Source organism: Cimex lectularius, unplaced genomic scaffold (genome assembly GCF_000648675.2).
Source record: "Cimex lectularius strain Harlan isolate CLEC.00 unplaced genomic scaffold, Clec_2.1 scaffold3, whole genome shotgun sequence".
NCBI lineage: Eukaryota > Metazoa > Arthropoda > Insecta > Hemiptera > Cimicidae > Cimex > Cimex lectularius.
Window position 1 is genome coordinate 4,559,574 of NW_019392688.1, and position 19,422 is coordinate 4,578,995.

The 19,422-nt window shown below is 35.6% G+C and overlaps 1 protein-coding gene across 1 annotated transcript in view; it reads left to right on the forward strand.

Moving 5' to 3' along the window:
• Positions 1-19,422, forward strand: part of LOC106662129 (patched domain-containing protein 3) — a 166,046-nt gene that overhangs the window by 11,539 nt on the left and 135,085 nt on the right. The window contains exon 2 of the mRNA XM_014385944.2: positions 17,535-17,588. The gene's annotated coding sequence lies outside the window, so the exon portion shown is untranslated. The remainder of the gene's footprint in view (positions 1-17,534; positions 17,589-19,422) is intronic.

Sequence of the window (19,422 nt, forward strand, 5' to 3'; positions counted from 1 at the left end):
TGTTTTTTTATATCTATTGTATATAGAATGTTTTATGCGTTTTATTTGAGCGCGTTATTATTAGGGAGATTTGTGAGGGGCTGATAGTGAAGCCCTCCAAAGAGTGCGTGGTTAGGGTCAATGGCGGAATATTCAAAATAGTACCCATCGACCCTAATTTATATTAGATTATTTAATATTGTCTGTAGGTCGATGGAGGAATATCGAGAACTACCGACTAATCAGAATGAGAGCAATGTACATAGGCGTGAATATATTTATTTGTGATTTGTATGATTGTAGTATTGAGGTTAGTTAGTTTTAGGCTAGATTATATTTTGCCTTCGTTTTGGCCTTCCATTAAAGCCTATCCTCTTTAGAAAGGAAGCGACGAACTCCTGAGTATAACGTGGTAGGTGAACTCCCCTGAGATACCAGAGGGTCAGCACACCGGGGAGAAATAATATTTCGGGGTGAAAGTCGAATAATTAAAATTAAAAAGCAGTATTCAATCTTTCCTATTGAAATGATCAATGATTAATTATTAATTGACTAAGTTATTATAAGTTAAGCATTTAAAATAAATTATATAAAGATAAATTGTTGCAAAGAAAACTAGATGTTTTATATTTCAAGGGTTTTAAGAACACCAGGCATATATTTCATTAGTAGTATCTTATCCTGGCATATTATATTTAGTAGTATCTTGCCAATTCTTGACTAACCTACCTAAAAGGCTTACGTTTAAACTTTTCTAATTATTGTACCAAAATAGGTAATTGATATTTCGAAGAAGTCGTTGATAAATAATTATAAGCTTTTGACCTTGTCCCTTGCTGTCCTATCGAGGTAGTTTGAAAAGTTAGATCAATTTTCAATAAGGGCAAACTTTTATAAGTATGTTAAACGTCGAGTGATTTCCCTTGCCAAACCGGCTCAAATCCCATTCTCCCGGACTGTCATCGTCTTGTCAAATGCGCAGCGGATTGATCGAGACCCAACGGGCCCCTTTACTACGGCGAAGGCGTCATTGGCGTCAATTTCCACCCTCGGGGACGAATTTCGCACAGGGAAAAATGTCGAAGGAACGAGGGAAATTTGGATTGCCTTTCATAATTTGTTTAGCGTGCATTCTGATCCTGCAGACAGATCATAGTTGGAAAACTTCATTGTTCTAGTAGGTAAGGCAGGACGAATACGGGAACAGTTTCGAAAAACAATTCATCATTTTTTTTCTAATCTCTCGAAAGTCAAAAATAAGAGAAAGATTGCAGAGAGAACAAATTTCATTAAAATACTTTTAAAAAAAATACTTTAACCTATTTTTGATATGCCGCGCCGATCGGCTAAATTTCAGGGTGGTTCCAGTTTGCTCGCCGTCTTTTTGCAAATTAGAAACTAAGTTGATACTGCTTTTTCATTCTTCAAAAAACCATTTCTCAAAATTTTTTCAAATGCTTCTATTTTTTTGAAAATCATAAATATGGCGATAACTTCGAAAGAACTATACCAATCCATACGCAACTTTATGAATACTTAGAAGTTAATGAACAACAATTAAATATATGGCATAAACCGTACCCCAGTGAAAAGATTAGGATAGATAGTGATTTAAAAAAATTGAGAATATTTTTTTGATTCTCATTTTGGTCTCACATTATTTGTTCTCTTCTAATAAAAGTTCATATCAAAAAATATAAACATTGTCGGCATTGTACTAAAGAAGAAAAACTTCAGCTCTCCAACTCTTGTGATACCGGGACATTTGATTTCCCAGAGAAACAATGAATTTTTAAATATTATAACTACAGTTTATTACGACGAAAAATTCAATAAATACATTAGATTATAAATAAAGATATTAATTTAAATTGTCATGGTAACCATCCGCCTAGTAATTTTTTTCAATAGAACACCGAACATCAGAGAAACTCACATCCCTAATATACAGGCCAAAACCGTTTCTTTTTTATTGCTACAGAAATTCGTATTTAGGAGGTTTAAAGTTCGCTCCAAAAGACTTTGAGTTGTTTTTCCAAACAGTTTTTTAAATCGTTTTTTGGTATTTATGTATTTTTATATATCTACATTCAGTTAGTACCAATCTGCATATTATATTCTTATCTTATATTAAAAAATCCAGAGATATATTACCCTTGAAATATATGCTTATATAATATGCTAACGAAGGCTGAAAACCATATTGTATATTTAACCATATAATGAACCATGAAAGCCATATTTAAAAAATATACATGTCGTGATATTGTTTTAATAAAAACTTTTCAGGGATATCATCTTTTCAGAGATTTTTTAATCAGAAAAATGAGATTTAATTGTTTTAATTTTTATTGTAATCATAACTTTGTCTGGTGGTCAGAACTTTCGGTAAATCCATACAGGGTTAAATATTTTTTGGGTTAATTAAAAACCGTTTAAAACAGCCGACTATTTTTTGTATAGATAATTAGTTCTGTAACTAATTAATAATTGTATTGTAGTTAAAGATTATTGTATTCATTGCATTTAACGATTAGAATGAGGTAAAAGGCTAAGCAACATATTTCTTTTCTTCGTTGGTCGTTCGAGATTCCCCAATGTCGAGTACATAAACAAAAGTTCGTCTCTCATGCCTTCTTGGTAGCGATGGGTGACCTTTCGGACAGCTGTTCTAGGAATGCTAAGCACCCTGACAACGTAGGCTTGACAATCTTACAACAATGCTATGATTCCAGCCGAATATGTAACACTTAAAACCATCATTCAAACAAATTTTCAACGTGAAAATGGTACAATTTAAAAAAAATCAAACTACCAACGTTAGAAAGACACGTTACAGAAAAACAAACAGAATAGATTGACTTTCAAAGATTTATTCATAAAATCCAACTGTGTACACAAGTGGGAGATTTTATCAATGTTTCATTCACCTATTATCCTTTAAAAGAAACCAATTTTTGTTGTAAGATAATCGGTGGAGGACTTGATAATTAAAAATATTAAGGGTGGCCACTTTTATTTGTCTCAGTGTAATTAAGCTCCTACTAGTATCCCGCTATCCTGGACAGTTAAATCAGGATTGTTTGGTTCATGAGAAACTATACAAAAAATAGAAGTTTAGCTGTCTAGTGGCTTCGCCCAAAAATGGTGGGAGCAGAAGTTAAACTCATCGTGTTTAACAGACCAGACAACGTATAATGATTAGGTTATACATTGTGCTTAATGGGTACATGTTCATTTATACAAAACCTTTTCTATTTAGATCGAAATAACAAGGTTGAAAACAAAACATAATACGGAGAGAGAAAGCGAAATGTTTAATTGAAGGACAATAGTCCCAAACCAGACTAATATTTTTCGACCAAAGTTTAATTAAAACCGGCCATTCGCGTCCGTAGCCTCTCCTTGTTTGTATCACAAACCGTTTACATTTAAGAACCTGCAGGAACTGTGCAGATGAACATTTAAAGAACATCTCATTGGCGTGGATTTTCGATTTTTGGATGACAATGCCATACCTCACAGAGGCCGAGTTGTTCATCAACGTTTAGAAAACCTGGGATTTTCCCTTCTGCTCCTTCCCCCATTTCCAGACCTCAATCCCATTGAGCACGGTGGGATGAATTGCAGGGATTTTCGATCACCATCCGCAGCCAGTTGACCTGCAACAACTGAGTGCAGCGTTCCAATATCCATGGAGTGAAAATTCTTTATGAAATTAGTAACAACCTTATTAACAGTATGCCAAACAGGTGCACAGAAGTTTTAGCTAACAGAGGACATTATACACGGTATTAATTATTTAAAAAAAAACTATTGCGTCTAATAAACAAAATTATGGAATTAAAACTTTCTAGTTTGTTCTTTTTCGCAACCCCTTAATTAAATTTTAATTGGCAATATCCCTATTCATTTTTGAGCAGTTCATATCTAGTCGTTATTCGCACGATCCCAGTATTTCTACGGTACGAATTTCGGCGACTTGTTGCCCCTAATCTCTTGTCGCACGAACACGCGTCCTGTGCAGATCCAACTTTAGCGATTATACCAAACCTTCGCGCAGAATCGCACGTCATCGCGAAACAAAAACATATCGCATGCTGGATCCATGCAAAGTCAGTTTCTTTCTTAGCGATTTCACATCGTACGATATCGCATCTTGTAAAGTCCAATTTCTTAATTTTGGTCCGTCAATTAAAAAAAAATTAAAACTCGTATTTGCAATGTAAAATTTTTGTTAAACAATCATTAGATTCAAATTGATAATTCTGTTTACACCGAGGTACACTCCACACGTAATCATGAACAACTTTCAGATAGTATGTTGAATTTTAATTTTGCATTTAAACTATCGTGGATTCCGTCAAATTTGCCTAAGAAGATTTATTAATTCCCAACGGTGTAACACGTTCGGAATAGCCTTATCGTTAAAGAGACAGAATTAATTGCTGACGCGTGATCAGCCCTATTCCTCTTGGTTTAACCATCATTGACAGACGTATTATGAAAATTATTGTTTAAACAAACAACCATGATGTGTTTAAAAGCGAAGAAAGCTACCTTACCGATTGTTGTATCTTATCATCCAATTAATCTCTATTATATGCCTTATAACTCTATTATATGCCTTATAATCGATAATTTATCCCTGTTTTACCACTGGCAGCCCTTGCACCGTTGAATTTGAATATTTGGCAGGAGTTTTTTTTTTCAATTACTGATTTCTCCAGTGTGCCTTCGTTTTCGCCATTGTCGTTTTTGCTCCGGCCGATTAGGATTCGTAACACCTTCCCTGGGCTAATGAGCTCTTTATAATTGCCATACGTGTTGAAATCACTGGAAAATTTCACAACAGAGTATAAAAGCATCAATTAAAGTTTGAAACTCGGTTATAATCGTATTCAATTTGGGATTTCTTTTATTGCCCCCCGCCCTTTTTTTTTTTTTTTTGATGGACCCGTAAGTTGTTTAGTAGTTGTAGTACTAGTTAGATTTATGTTTTTATAAAAAAATATATGTACACACACACACACACACACACACACACACACACACACACACACACACACACACATATGTGTGTGTGTGTGTGTTTGTGTATGACCGACTGGGGTAATTATTCTAGGGAAAGAACATTGTGTTGATAATAAATGCAGGGCGTTAGAGAAAAACCGCCTCGTTTTTGCAAGTTTCCTTGTTAAACAATGTAGAAAGTGACCAACTCTAATTGGATCGTATTGGCTAAGGATCTTTCTAAAAATACGGTGAACGGTCGGATTTTGCAAACTTCCCGGCCTACTCGCATTTTCAAGCCGCAGTGATGCGTAAAATAAACTTAAAATATATTCCATTAAAAAAAATATACACTCAAAGACAAAAAAAAACCGACACTTGTATTTGTTTACAACACAAACAATTACAGATTAAAACAATTATTTATTAATGGTTTTTCTTAAAAGTATGGTTTTAAGTAGAGAATATCTCGCTCGGGCGAATATAATACTTTGGCCAAAAAAGGACGTAGCGTCGGTTATATAGTCCTGGGCGTGCCGCGCTCTACCATCCACGATTGTGCTATCGGAAGTCTCGTCGTAGAGAAGATAATGGTCGACCGCGATGTTCGACGGCTAGAAACGATATTTTTATAGCTCTTATAGCACGACGGAACCATCATTGAACTGCTTCCTTGATCAGTCAAATCACCACGTTCCGTAATGGTAGGATGAGCTTCTAAAACAGTCTTCAGAAGGCTTCGTGAGAACAGTCTAATCTCTAGACGTCCCGCATTAGATTTCCTATTATTGGAGAGGCATCGACTAGAAAGCATCCCAGTGCTATGTGAGTCACAGCCTTTTCAAAAACAGTTACTTATGGTATAGAGTGGAATCAACGTCAGGATAGATCGTTGACGGATAAAATTCCTTGAGGAAGGCCCCATTCGCTCAATTTTTTGGGGGGGAAACTTCGTTTTAATGCATGGTAATTGTCAGTCATTACTTGGTTATTCTGCTGACATAAATCGTATAGAACATTTATGGGACAAGTTGAAGAGACCAGTTAGACAGCCTCCAACAAGCATTGAACACATTCAAACAGCTCGTGTTGAAGAAATCTGATAGATTATTTATTTACTATTATTTTAAAAAGTTAGATTTATTATTAACAATGAGAAAAAATAGTAAACAGACTAGAGTTGCTTAATAATATTAAGGGAACGGTAATTGGAAGATTCTATGATGAAACTTAAACCGTCGGTGGTCAATTATTTTCGCCGGACTCAACCCATTCGTTAATCAAGAGGATTAGTTTTACAATTGAGGAAAATTAATTCCCTGAAAATTGAACATTATTCGGCTAATCGGTTTCCTTGAAATCAACGAAGTAAAATAGATTTGAGCAAATTCCAATTTCAAGTAGAATTTATTTAGTTTACTTGATCGAAAAGTGAGTGAAAGTTCTCTCATCAGGATTATCACCCCGCTTTGATATCCTGATACCCAGGAATTATGATCGTTGAGAAGATACTCCTACTTTTTATTGTTAATCGTACGTTTTACTCATTGGTGAAAATCAGTTGTTTTTTAGTGCTGGGTCTGATTTGATAAATAAAGGCACATGCCTTTTAAAGATGAACTTTTTTGGGGAAAGAACCGTTTGATAGATTGAAGGCGGATAAAATAAAAAGCTTCAGAACTTTTAGATTTTATCTTATAATTAAATTATCCAAAAATTCAAGAGAATTAGGAGAGATGAATAATCTTATTAACGAAACCTGCAGCATTCCTTCGTAGGGAAATTAGTCCCCTATTATAATAATAATAAGGTTGAAAGTTAGGAGTTGCTTAATAATTTTTTTAAGTCAATATAAGACAAATAATCATATAGTATTGAAAAAGTATGTAAAATCTAAAATATAAATTTAACTAATCTCAAAATAAAAATAAACTGCGAAGGAAGTTAACAAGTAGAATTGGAATTAAAGTTTATTTGTTATATTGATAAGATTTGCAGCATATTAAATACTTCACAAAATCAATTATCCTACGTATTAATACGCGAGTAAAAGACAGTAACTAATATAAATTTATTTTAATCATATACAAAAATTTATGACAAAAGATCTTACAAAACAAAATGATTTTGTAGTTTAAAATAATATTATAGTGAATAAAAGGAGAATTTTAACAAGCCAAATTTATGTACTAATATTAACTAACTTAGAAGTTAAATGCTTTTTAAAGGAATGTCAAATTTGTATGAGTTAATTGTTTTTGTAATTGCTTTTTTTCTTCGATGAAACAATAAATTTGAGAAAAAAATTAATTATTAATTTTCTTTTCTTAAAAGCGTACCTCACATAGACAAGTCCTGGGTGGGCGTTGGTCTACAGCTGTTTAGCCACCAGTAGACTCGATCGAACAGAAGGTAGTGGTAGATTGCGATGTATAGCTAGAGACGATCGTTTTAATGCTCTTACCGCACTACGGATCCGTCATTTAACGGCTTTCTTGATAGGTAGTCGACTCCAAACGGTCAATAATTTTGAGCATTAAAACTCATGAAAAGATTCAAGATCGAGTAGAAAGGCGTTCATTCCCAAATCAGCATGGACATTGGAGCCATTCTGTTCACAGATGAGTGGAGGGTTGGTTTGTGGCAACCAGACGACCGTGACTGTGTGTAAAGAAGAGCTTTGCTTAATGTGGTATGCGCCAGTCACATTCAAGGCAGTCAAGTATGATATTTGGTAGAAAGAACGTCCAAGCCCGTACCGAATTGATTGTCATACGGAATGATCCTTCAACCTATTAAGGTATAGTGAGGAAATTTTTCTAGAAGCTGTGTCCCCATTCCCATCATTTACTGTTGATAAATTCGTGTTAATGCACGATAATGCTGGACCTCATGCAGCTCGAGTCGTCACCCATTACTCGGAAGATGTAGGCACCATAATGAATTGGGCAGCAAGTTCTCCTGAACTTAATCCCATAAAACATTTACAGAAGATGATAATGAGAGGGGTTGGACATCGTTCACCGCTTCAAAAAACTGTTGAAAGCTTAAAAACGCTCTTGTTGAAGAATGAGATTCTGTTTAACAAGACGAAATCCGATCGTTTATATACTAAGCGAGCAGTATAACTAAAGATAGGATTCAATAAATTTGAGTTAGGGTTGAAACAATCCAATGTTCGTAATGTTAATATTTTTCAGTGTTTCTCTTTCAGTACCAAAAATGGTGCCATACCTAAGTATGTGCGCCTACAAATGACGTAGCACAGGGTGGATCCTTAAGCACGCCCAGAGTCTCAACAACGACCCCCAGTATTTGAATCTTTACTTATCATTTTCTAGTTTCATCTCTACATTAAAATAAAAACTGGAAACCACTCAGGTCGGGATTCATTATAAAACCTCATTACCAGAAAGTCGTTTGCATTCAGTTTGTTCAAAGGTCAACGGATTAGATTGGGTATTCTATAAACATCCCCATCTTTTAAGCAATTTTATTTCTCAAAATGATTGTGGGCCAGAGTACATCAAAGGCAAGCCGGTTCCTGTGCAAATGTTGTCTCCAACCTAGCGAGCGCTAATTGCTAGGGCAAGTTGTATTAAAAAGAAGACATCATAAAAAAATGCCTTGGATTCTCGCAATAACACGTCAGTGTATATTTTCGTCGCAGAACAAAGCCTGTCTTTCAATTTAAGATAACATTATCATTAATCATCCGATGGAATCTCTTTTTGTTTGTATTTTTTCATTATTTTAACAACCTTATGCAATATTTTGTTAATGATGATTGTGCCCTTGAATCAAACTTGAGGGACAATATAGTTTTTCATTTGCCATGCTGATATACAGTAAATATCGAGCTACCGTAAACCAAATTTGAGAGGGAGTTGTAATGTGTATATCTCTTTCCAATTTCTTTGTAAAGAATGTTTAATCTTGATTTCTGGTTTAGTTTTACTCACAAAACCGGCCCAAAGAAGTAAACTCGATGTTTAAGATCGAGGTCCTCCTTGTCGTTCAGTTTCGTCCCCTTACATATGACATCACATCTAGTTGGTCTGTAATCATATTTTAGCTATCAGAAATTAATCGGTTAAAAACAAGATTATTATAAAGCCGATTTATTACTTGTCACATCGAAACTAAATTTTTAAGTTTAAATTTTCCTTAGTCTAAAAGATCTCATAATCATCCATCATCCTATGGTTCAATTAGTCTGTTGCCTATAATGGGGAAAATTTTAGAAAAAACTTTCTTAAACGCATTCTCTCCATTATTCATTCCAGTATCCTTATTCCTAATTACCAGTTGGATTCAGACGTTCTCATTCCACTGTTCAGCAGTGCCATCGCGTTGTAGACATCATCGCTACTGCTCTTGAGTAAAAAGAATGTTGCTCCAGTGTATCCAAGATGTGAAGCAAACCTCGATCGGGTATGGCACTCGGGGCTTCTCAGAAAGCGTAAGAAAGCCCTTGCGTTTACCTAATAGTTGATCCTAAAATCCTACCTATCAGACAAAACTTTCAAGACATAAGTATCTCTACAGACGGGTATCGCATAGATGCAGGGTACCACAAGGAAGTATCTTAGGACCCATCTTGTACGCAGTGTATACTGTAGATATTCCTACTCTTTCTGAAACGATTCTTTCCACCTATTCTTTGCTTTCATAAAGATCCTGTCATCTCAATCAAAACTGCAAACGCTGGCGAATTGGTTCAAGCGGTGCAAGACGACAATAAACATCATAAATCTTACTCTCCACAATGACCTTATGTCCAATATGCCCTTGAAGTGCCGAACAAAAGCTACAAGAAGTTTCACAAACAATTTGCGACTTACATATCTACCTCAAATCAGAAATCCATCACCCCGCACCCTTCCAAGCAGTCCTCCCCGACGGCTGTAGCGTCACGCCTCGCGACCTCCTAAGTGGTAGTGAAAGTTATTAAAGCTAATATATAGGAGTGACTTGTAATGAGTAGTTCCTCTTTTTTTTCTATTTTATGTATATTTTTTAGTTCATTTTGTTTTGTTTTACGCTGTAACAAGGACACATCCAGGTTGAAGGTCAGGGATATGTATAAAATCTTTGCTGGTGATTCTACACTCCAAAATGTTTTATAAGTATCCGCCACTTTTGCGAATAGGCCCTGGTTTCACCAAAAATGTTTTTTTTGAAAGTAGAAATTTTCTGTTTTTTAATTAGATGTAATCTAACAATTAGATACCGACTTTTGCGGAAATCGGTCTAAATTAATATTTTCACTGATAATTTCGACGGCCTGTCAGATTCCTAGCGTAAGCTCTAGCATAATTTTTCTCACAAAGTACTGTTTAGTAGTTTTTAATGTTGATAATTCATTTTAAATAAATTGTCAAATGCATTTTATAACTTATCAAACATTAAAATCGGACTATGATTTCCATTTTATAAAAAAAACGAAGTTAATTTCTGACAAATAATTTTTCTAATTTGTCTTTTTTCTTATGGAAATATTGTATTTATTTCAATAGTACATACGGCGTTAAAAAGCGACGTTTTTCTTCTACCAAATAATCTGTTTAACGTTAAAATCCTTTTAGCCGTTTTTGAATTATAACCGTTTACATCAGATATTCCGATAACGACTTCTCAAAAACCGGATAAATTTTAGGAGTCAAAAAATCGATTTATTTAAATTCAAACAAAAATTTATATTCAGGAGTCTTTAGAGATAACTAAATTAAAACTAAATTCACATTAGTTTCACGAAAAAATGACCTAGTTTACTTGACAAATATTTGGTTTTTAAAAATTGTTTTGTTATTGATAGATTTTGATATCTTTTACTATACTTTTATTGCAGTTTACATAAAAAATGTTGTAAAATGATTACATAGTTGATTAGGGGCGTCGGTGACCGCAACGGTTTAGGCGTGAGGTAAAGATCCCGGGTTCGAATCCAGCGGCATTGTATATTTACAAATGGGCTTTTTTTCAAAAACACCGGCACCCTGAGGGGTTGATCTGACCTCTGCTGTTTCGAACCCTTGAAAAAAAAAATACATAGTTGATTTAAGCAAGTAGAAAGGAGAAATAAAAATATTTTAAAAAAATTCAATTTAAAAAAATTGGCAAAACTAAGGCCTATTCTCAAGAAGTGGCGTATAAATGTCGGAATTAGTTGATTTCAGCAAGTAGAAAGGCGAAAAGTGGCATGTAATTATCGGATATTTTGGAGTGTAGAATTAACAGGAGAAGTTTGGCCCAAATCAGTGACCCACCACCTGGTCGTCCCCTTTAGATGTCACATTTACTTAACCGCAGCAATTGACGCAAAAAATAAAATTCTTTTATGTCAATATTCTTTTTTTTTTGCATTTTAATGATTTTATCTCACTCGTTTTTACTTGACTGTCTTGCTCTTCTATTATGATCTCTCTGTACTGATGAAATTCTGAGGTGTAGTAGTAGTACATATTATTTCTATGACAGTAACAATAGTCATCGCCGGCCCTTTCTTTGTACCTCTCCAAGGTGCCGCAGGTTATCAAAATATCATTAAAAGTACAAGAAAATACATAACACAATGATTTTCACGCTTCCCACCTTCCCGGAAACATCGCCAGTGACTGGAGCCTTTCCTCCTGGCTGAAACATCCGGACAGTGCATAGAGGAACCCCCGCTGACAACGCCACAGAAAACAGGCCGCGGCCCCACAACTAGATAGCCGGAAGCGCACGTCCGACGTCGTGGTACTGGATATTCCGACGATGCCGATATCCTTTCACCGATCATAACAAGACAAGTCGGTCACGTTCACTCCCCCAAAGTTCTCGATATCCCTTGCGGCGGATTTAAAAACTCTATTTGCACTAATAAATTACTTTCCTCCTCCAAACATCACACTCTCACCCCGGAATACTCGATATTCCTCGGGGTGGGAGATAATCCCCTCATTCACTCTAATAATCTACATTCACACCAACACAACGTATACTATAGACATTTAAAATCTCCTGTAGCCCTGGTATCCTGCAGGCTTCTAGATTTCTGCATTGTAAAATATGCTCAACTCTTCATCTTTCGATACATAATGGGCATGGAGGCGGTTCCTTTCCTCCCAGCAAGTGGCCATGTGTAAGCCTACTAGGACCTATTGTAAATGGTGTGTAGGTCTCTTTCCGCCCTATTTTTTATTATTCTTAAGTATTTTAAGTATTCTTCTACTATTTTTTAAGTGTTCTTTCTTCCGATTTTAACGATATTACATTAAATTTTATCCCTTGTTTTAAAATTCAATGTTATAGTTGAAGTATATTTATCCTATTCTCTCTCTCTCTCTCTCTCTCTCTCTCTCTCTCTCTCTCTCTTCCACCCCTCTCCCTCTTCCTCCCTCACTCCTTCTCCCTCTCTCTCTCTCTCTCTCTCTCTCTCTCACTCACTCACTCACTCACTCATTCACTCACTCTCTCACTCTCCTCTTTTTTCTTTTTTGGCCTACAACATAAGGATACGGATTTTACCCAAGTCTACATGAACTGTGTGTATTTAATCTTGAGATGGGTGATCATCAATAAGCTCACTCATCCTTGTCGTTTATTCAGTTGTGGTCATAGATCTCGATCGGGGGATACAAAAAGTAACCAGCGAGTCGAAACGGGGCCATAGATACCTCATTCGCAAAAAAGTCCACTTAGCGTAGAGGTTCTTTTACGACACAATTTTTTCACAATTGACTTTCGGATTTGTTAAAACAGTGCTCGAAAGTTTTAAAGTTTTTTCAGAGTCTATTAACCCGAAATGTTTCACTCTCGGCTTTGTTGGAGTCCCCATTTTTGAGCGTCGGCGTCCATTTCCCCCACGGGAAGACCGCAGGCGTTCGAAAGTCCTTTCCAGCGCCTACCCGGAGACGGTCGGTCACGTTCTCGACTTCGGGTGAAGAAAGCATAAACGAGGGACGGTCATCCTACGGTTCTGGAAAATGGCTAATAACAAGGTTAAAAGGCCCTTTTCCACCCGGCTTCCTCATCAGGTTTTACGCAATATCCGTGAGGACGTCGGACGTCGAGAACAAACGGAGAAACGCTTTTCTAATCTGTGGGACGTCTGCCCTTGGGCCTTGCCCTAGACGGGTCACAAAAACAGAAGAATGCAGTCCCGAATCATTTGTACCCTCGAAGTATGTGGCCCTTGCCTACGAATTTATCGCCCGAGGTTAACGCACTCGGATAAATCCTTTAGATTAATGGAGTCCTAAAAATATCCGGATAATGGACAAGTCGATCTTCTCCGATATGTCAGGCTTTTCGGGGAAACGCTACGGTATCATTCCGTTTGAATAAACCTTTCAGTCTCAATGGTCGTTAACATTCCTGAAACACATTATCGGTGTAGATTACAAATACTGAACTGTTTGAACCAAGAAGAATTGAATCTGTTCCATCTAAATGAAACAAGGTGAGAAAAAACCGATAATATAAAGGTATTAGTCTTCGTAAAGGATAGATTACATTTTGAACAATACTTTAACAGTCAGAGTTAATATTCTTACTTTATAATATAATGTAGTTGCAATTGGATACTAGGAAGTGCGGGATTTTTGTTCCCCAAGCACTGCATCCATCTGGCTTATTGTACTTGCCGAGTCCCTTAGATCAGTCAGTCGACTCAATCCTTCCTTTAAGAAGTGTTAGGTCATTGGCTGTCGTTGCTACAATTTCTTTCCGTGTGTTTCCTTTGTATCCCAGGTTGTCTCAATTGAGTGGATGCTTCACATTCCATGATGATATGGGTGGATGTTTCTTGCGTAACCTACAAATGGTATCATCATTGAATATACACACAGTTATTAGATTTTCTCAGATGCCAGTGAACTATAGTTATACCACTCCTCGGTGTCTCTGAGTTAGTCATTTCTAACAGTAAGTTTGCAAATTTTGGTGGGCTTTTTTTGATGTTGTAGTGAGGGGACTAACATCTAAAGGGTTATTTTAGTATAAGCTTACGTAGCACTTCTATAGTTTATTCACTTCTTCTTTTGTCTTTTTTTTAAGATTCATTCTGTGATGGGGGATTCAGTTTCCCATATATAGGTTCAGGGCGTACATATGGCTTTGCAGATCCTCCTCTGGCTAGGATGTCTACCTTTTCATTACCCGAAATTTCCTCCTGGTTTAGAGATTTTGGATCCATTCAGTATCTGATTTTGATTTGATTTTTTTCACATGCTAATGCTAATGATAACTGCTTGGGCATCCGATCTTATGAGGATTTTTTGTCAGTAATTTTTTAAAAAAGTACATGCGTTGATGGCATATATTTCAGCTTGAAATAGAGAAGTGGACTCCCCTAATGAGTTTGATTGCTCAGGTTTTATGTCATGAACATAAAACGTCAATCAGGTTCTTCCGTTTTGTTCATCATTTTTTACTCATCTGTATACCAAATCATTTACCTGATCTCCTCCTGAATTCTTCTTATTCTTTGTTGTCCGTAAAGACTTTATAAAAAGTTGTGAAGAATATTTACTGGATTATGTAGCCATTCCCCATTTTTTAACAATGGGTGTCTGATTTTATTATTAATTGTTGTGTGTCCAGTTTTTACTTCCCAGCCAGTTTGATTGTTTCTGAAGTCTAAATGAGCTTTTCCGCGCATTTTCATGTATACATATTTCCGATGGAGGTAGGCTTAGCAATGTTTATAGTGCAATTGACGGGGTTGTTTTCATTGTCGTCGATGTATGGTTTGCCAGTGTTTATGTGCTGCCTAATATTTGATTAGCTTGTTTTTTTTTCCTGAGTTTTCGTCCACCACTTTAGTGAGCCATTACCATTTGGGTCTTATTACTACCGTATTAACCCAGTGGGCCATTTTTGTGTTGTCCCCAAGGTTTTTTTTTCTTGTGGTCATTAGTTATAATTTGATTGTTTGATGTGTTACAGGTAATGGTTCCAGGTTAATTTCTTATCAAAGGTTATGCCGAGGTATTTAACCTCATTTTTTAGCTACATCAATTCATTATAGAAGTATATACCTTGTATTTCTATGTTTCTTTTCATCGTAAATGTAGTTGGTGTAGTTTTTGAGGTTTAAACCTTAAAACTTTATACCTTCGTTGTACGTACCATTGCTCTACCTGTTTAACGCTCTATTAATGTTGAGGCAATTTTCCTACTAGTATTACAGTAGAATTAATTTCCCGTAAAATAATTTATATTTTATCAACAAATTGTATTCTACGTTAGTGAAATTGACAAAAGGAAATTTGCTATTTTAATGCTTGCAGACGGACTGTTAGTTTTAGGCAAGCTGATTTTTTCTGTTCGGCCGTGTATATTTAATTGTATATGCAAATGTATATGCAACAGAAAATATCGTTTCTGACCACTGATCTAGTTTTTTTTATCGCACGTGACAAGATGTTTAATACATCGTCGGACTATATCAATGGCCACATTTTTATTAACCCTTGTTACAAAAGACATGGTTATTTTATATAGTCAATACTTACAAAGGCAATCACGTGACGATATTTTTAATTACTCGTTCAATTATGATTCAACAAACCCAAAGACATTAAGAGAAAAGAGAAAATTTTAAATTATCATATTGCTCCCTGTTATTTATCAACCTGACTGTTGACATATCCCTTTATATCATTTATTAAACGAAAGGCAGAACAAAGTCCAGATTTATTTTCATGCTTTATACGTTATTTTCTACCGTTGAATAATTTGTATTCCTGTAGAAAATAATTATTAATTAGTCACTGCAAGACTGCGTGCTTATCTCCTTGGGATAAGCCAGAACAGCGCTGAGATAATCCAGCGCCCGGGTTCAATTCGGTAATCACTTCCTTGTAGACAACTTCCTCCGGCCCGCGACTCGACGTCGTCGTGAAAAATATAAACTCACAACAAAAAAAGTCCATAACAAAATGAAACGGACCAAAATGTGCGGAATTTAAATTAGAGCAATGTCACTTCGTAGGTTGTTTTAATCACATCAATTAAACCGCCCCTGTCATTAATTATTCTCACTTTCTTAAATTTGACGGCCCTAGGGAGGGTTCTATAGAATATGTTTTTTTTAAAACAAAATTTAACAGTTCTTTTCAGCCTAGATCCTACAGATTGAAATACATATATTTTCACTGTTTTTTGTTTTTTTGTTGTTCAATCAGTATTAAGAAAATCCCATAAAAAAATTATAAAAACTTAAGACTAAATTTGTTCTTCTAAGTCTTATTAGTCGAAATAGTCTGGATCTTATTATTTGTTAAATATTATATTGGTGAATCCGCCGGAGAAAGTCCGGTGGGCCGATCATGTCGAAGAATTTAAATTATCAAACCCAATTGGCCAGCTCTCTACTTTAAGCATACCGTTCTTAAACCATGATGGAGTAATCTCAGCTTGTTCGGATCGACCGATTCCCTGCCATTCTCGAAACTTGTTACGCCCCAATGGTTAACTCTAATTATTGGGCTATGTTCCAAATCTGAACATCCTGTGATGGAAGAAGAAAATGCTAGGTCAACATTACGGATTGTCATGGTGATTCAACATGTATTTCCTTTACGACCTATCCATCAGCAGTTCAAATTAGGTGATGGAAAATATCCTCTTTTGTTATCCCGATTTGCCCAAAAGCTTGAAGAGGTGTCAACTTGGGGTTTAAGACCGTCTAAAGTAACTTGCCGTCAATTATTGACCATGTCCCACAGGGCAAAACGTGGGAATGTAGAGTGAGTGAGTGACGTGCCCACGCGAATTATCCTTGATGTGCCAGCGTGCACTAGACCTGAGCATTTTAAGTACGAGGGCAATGCGCTTAACCTCGAGACGCCAATTGGCGAAGGCTGGCCATGCCCAGTGTCCCAACCCAAAAAAAATTGCCTTCTTGATCTAATATTCTACGAACGTAATAGATTTATGTTACATCTATCCTTACACAAACCATCATACCATACGAATCTGCGATTATAGAGATATTTGACTTAATATTATTATTATAAACTACTTACATATTTTAGCATTTTAATGCATATCGTTTACATAAGACGTTACAACATATAAAATCATTACAAAACGGCTAATTCATGGAAAAACTAAATTCTATTTGAATAGAGGCTTTTTAAAAACGTTATTGTATTCGCTCTTCAGCATTTAAAATCTAATTTCAAAGAGTGAGTCGACAAAAAGTTCTATAAACTCCGCTTCTATTTAATCTGGAGCCAATTGGAACGTTATATAGTCAAATTTACGTAATTTTGGTTTTTAAGATCCTTTTTCTTTAGTATAACTATGTAAATATACGGCTAAAAATATTTATTTCCCAAAATATTGTCCAGTTATGATGTCTCCCATGAATTTATTAATTAAGTGAATGTGAAAAAAAGGGGCCATTAAAGGAAGTGAAAATGATATATTACAATAAAATTCAACATGTAATTTTCGATTATTTCTAATCATTGAGGTTTTCATCAAAAAAATAAAAATTAATTAATTTATATTTTTAAGTACTGACAAGATTTTTTTAAACTTTCTAGGCTTTGTACTACTGCCAAGAATTACTACACAAGGAATTACCCAACGTTTTAAAGGTAGGAATGTTATTATTTTATATTAGATAATAGGACTAGGTGAGAGGGAGTGCGTGTATGGTGTATTTGTTTGTAAGAAAGAATGGGTAGAGATAGAGAGGGAGAGAGAGAGAAAAAGAATGATGTAGATTGTGCTGATATAGAAACCAAAAGTGGGCAAAAGGGCGAGAGAACGAGAGAGAGTGTATGAAAGAATAAAACAGTGAATCGTTTTATTTTAAACATCTCGCAAATTTAGGTCGCGAACTTACAATTATTGAGAAAGATTGGATGAGAGCAATCGAGATGAAAGAAAAAGTCAACGAAGAGAGAAGGGTGGAAAGAGAGAAGGAGAAAAAAGAGAAATAAATAAAGAGATATCAGAGAGAGAGAGAAAAAAAGGAGTGGAGGGAGGTAGAGAGAGAGAGAGAGAGAGAGAGAGAGAGAGAGAGAGAGAGAGAGCGAGAGAGAGAGGAGTGGAGAGAAAAGGAAAATTGAAGGAGAGTTGAATAAGAATGAGAGATGAAAGTGTCAGTTAGGAATGAGACACAGATAGTGAGACAAGGAATGAACTAATGAATGCAGTTTTATTTACTGCCGCAGAATTTGGTCAAATACTGACTACTCCACGTTCAACACGCACACACACACACAGAGAGAGAGAGAGAGAGAGAGAGAGAGAGAGAGAGAGAGAGAGAGAGAGAGAGTGATGAGGGAGAGTGTTAAAAAACGGCCTGAGAAATTGCAATATCCAATGTGGTTTCTATGGATTCATTCGTTTTTTCATTAAAGTGTGTATGTAGCAATTAATATAGCAATAAAAAGTCTCATATAAACAACTATATACGAGTGTCACTTTTTTTTGTCTTTAAGTGTTTAAGATTTCAACTGCAAAGAAGTAGGCGTTATTTTTATATACCAATGATTATAGAAACTTTAAAAATTGTTAATTTTTCCTCATTTATTAATTTTAACTTAAGAATATTTAACTCCTTAATCTTTTAATTTAAATTTTCAACGATAAAAGCTGTTTCTAGTTTTTCATTTGTTTAAGTAAACGTGTGTTTTTTATAATACATTTGTTTTTTAATGGTACTAGGGAAACCAATTTGCTCAAATTTTCAAAATAAACGACAGTTATTGTTAAACGGAAGAAAATGTAGAGTAAGCAAATCTCTATACTTCCAGCGCCAAATTGTTAAATAATTGGAAGCTATTAACATGATAGGGATCCGACCATTTTTTGAAATGACTCGTGCTAACCCACATCTTTAAGAACCAGTTTTACCGCTACTGCCGTCCGTCGACTCCTGAGACCAGGAATCAAAGAAACATCGAACTCGAATTAATTGATTCGTCGTCTCGGACTGCCGTAAAAAATTCGGGAAATAAATCGCCTTCTGACACAGATTCTCTCTTGGAGATTAGCATAATAATACTGTTTGAAGAGCCGACGTGACATTGTCCTTGTCAATTATTGCGCTCAACTTGCCCTACTTGGCCGCGACAACAAATCTATTCCAGTTGTCAATCATGTCATTTAATCATCAAATTTCGAGAAATATTGAACAATTTAACTGCACTATAGAGTTGGTGGAAACCAAACCAAACTAAAACTGAGAATTTATTATTTAAATGATTATCTAACAAAAAATATCTTTGTATTTTTTTTTACGAGGGTTCGCAACAGCAGAGGTTACATCAAACCTCGAAGCGCAAGTGTTTTTGAAAAAAAGCCCATTTGTAAGTACGTCGGGTTCGAACCTGGGACCTTTACCTTACAGTGATGAGCGCCGTGTCAACGTCTAAACCGTTGCGGCCACCGACGCCTTCCCCAAAATATCTTTAAACTGGA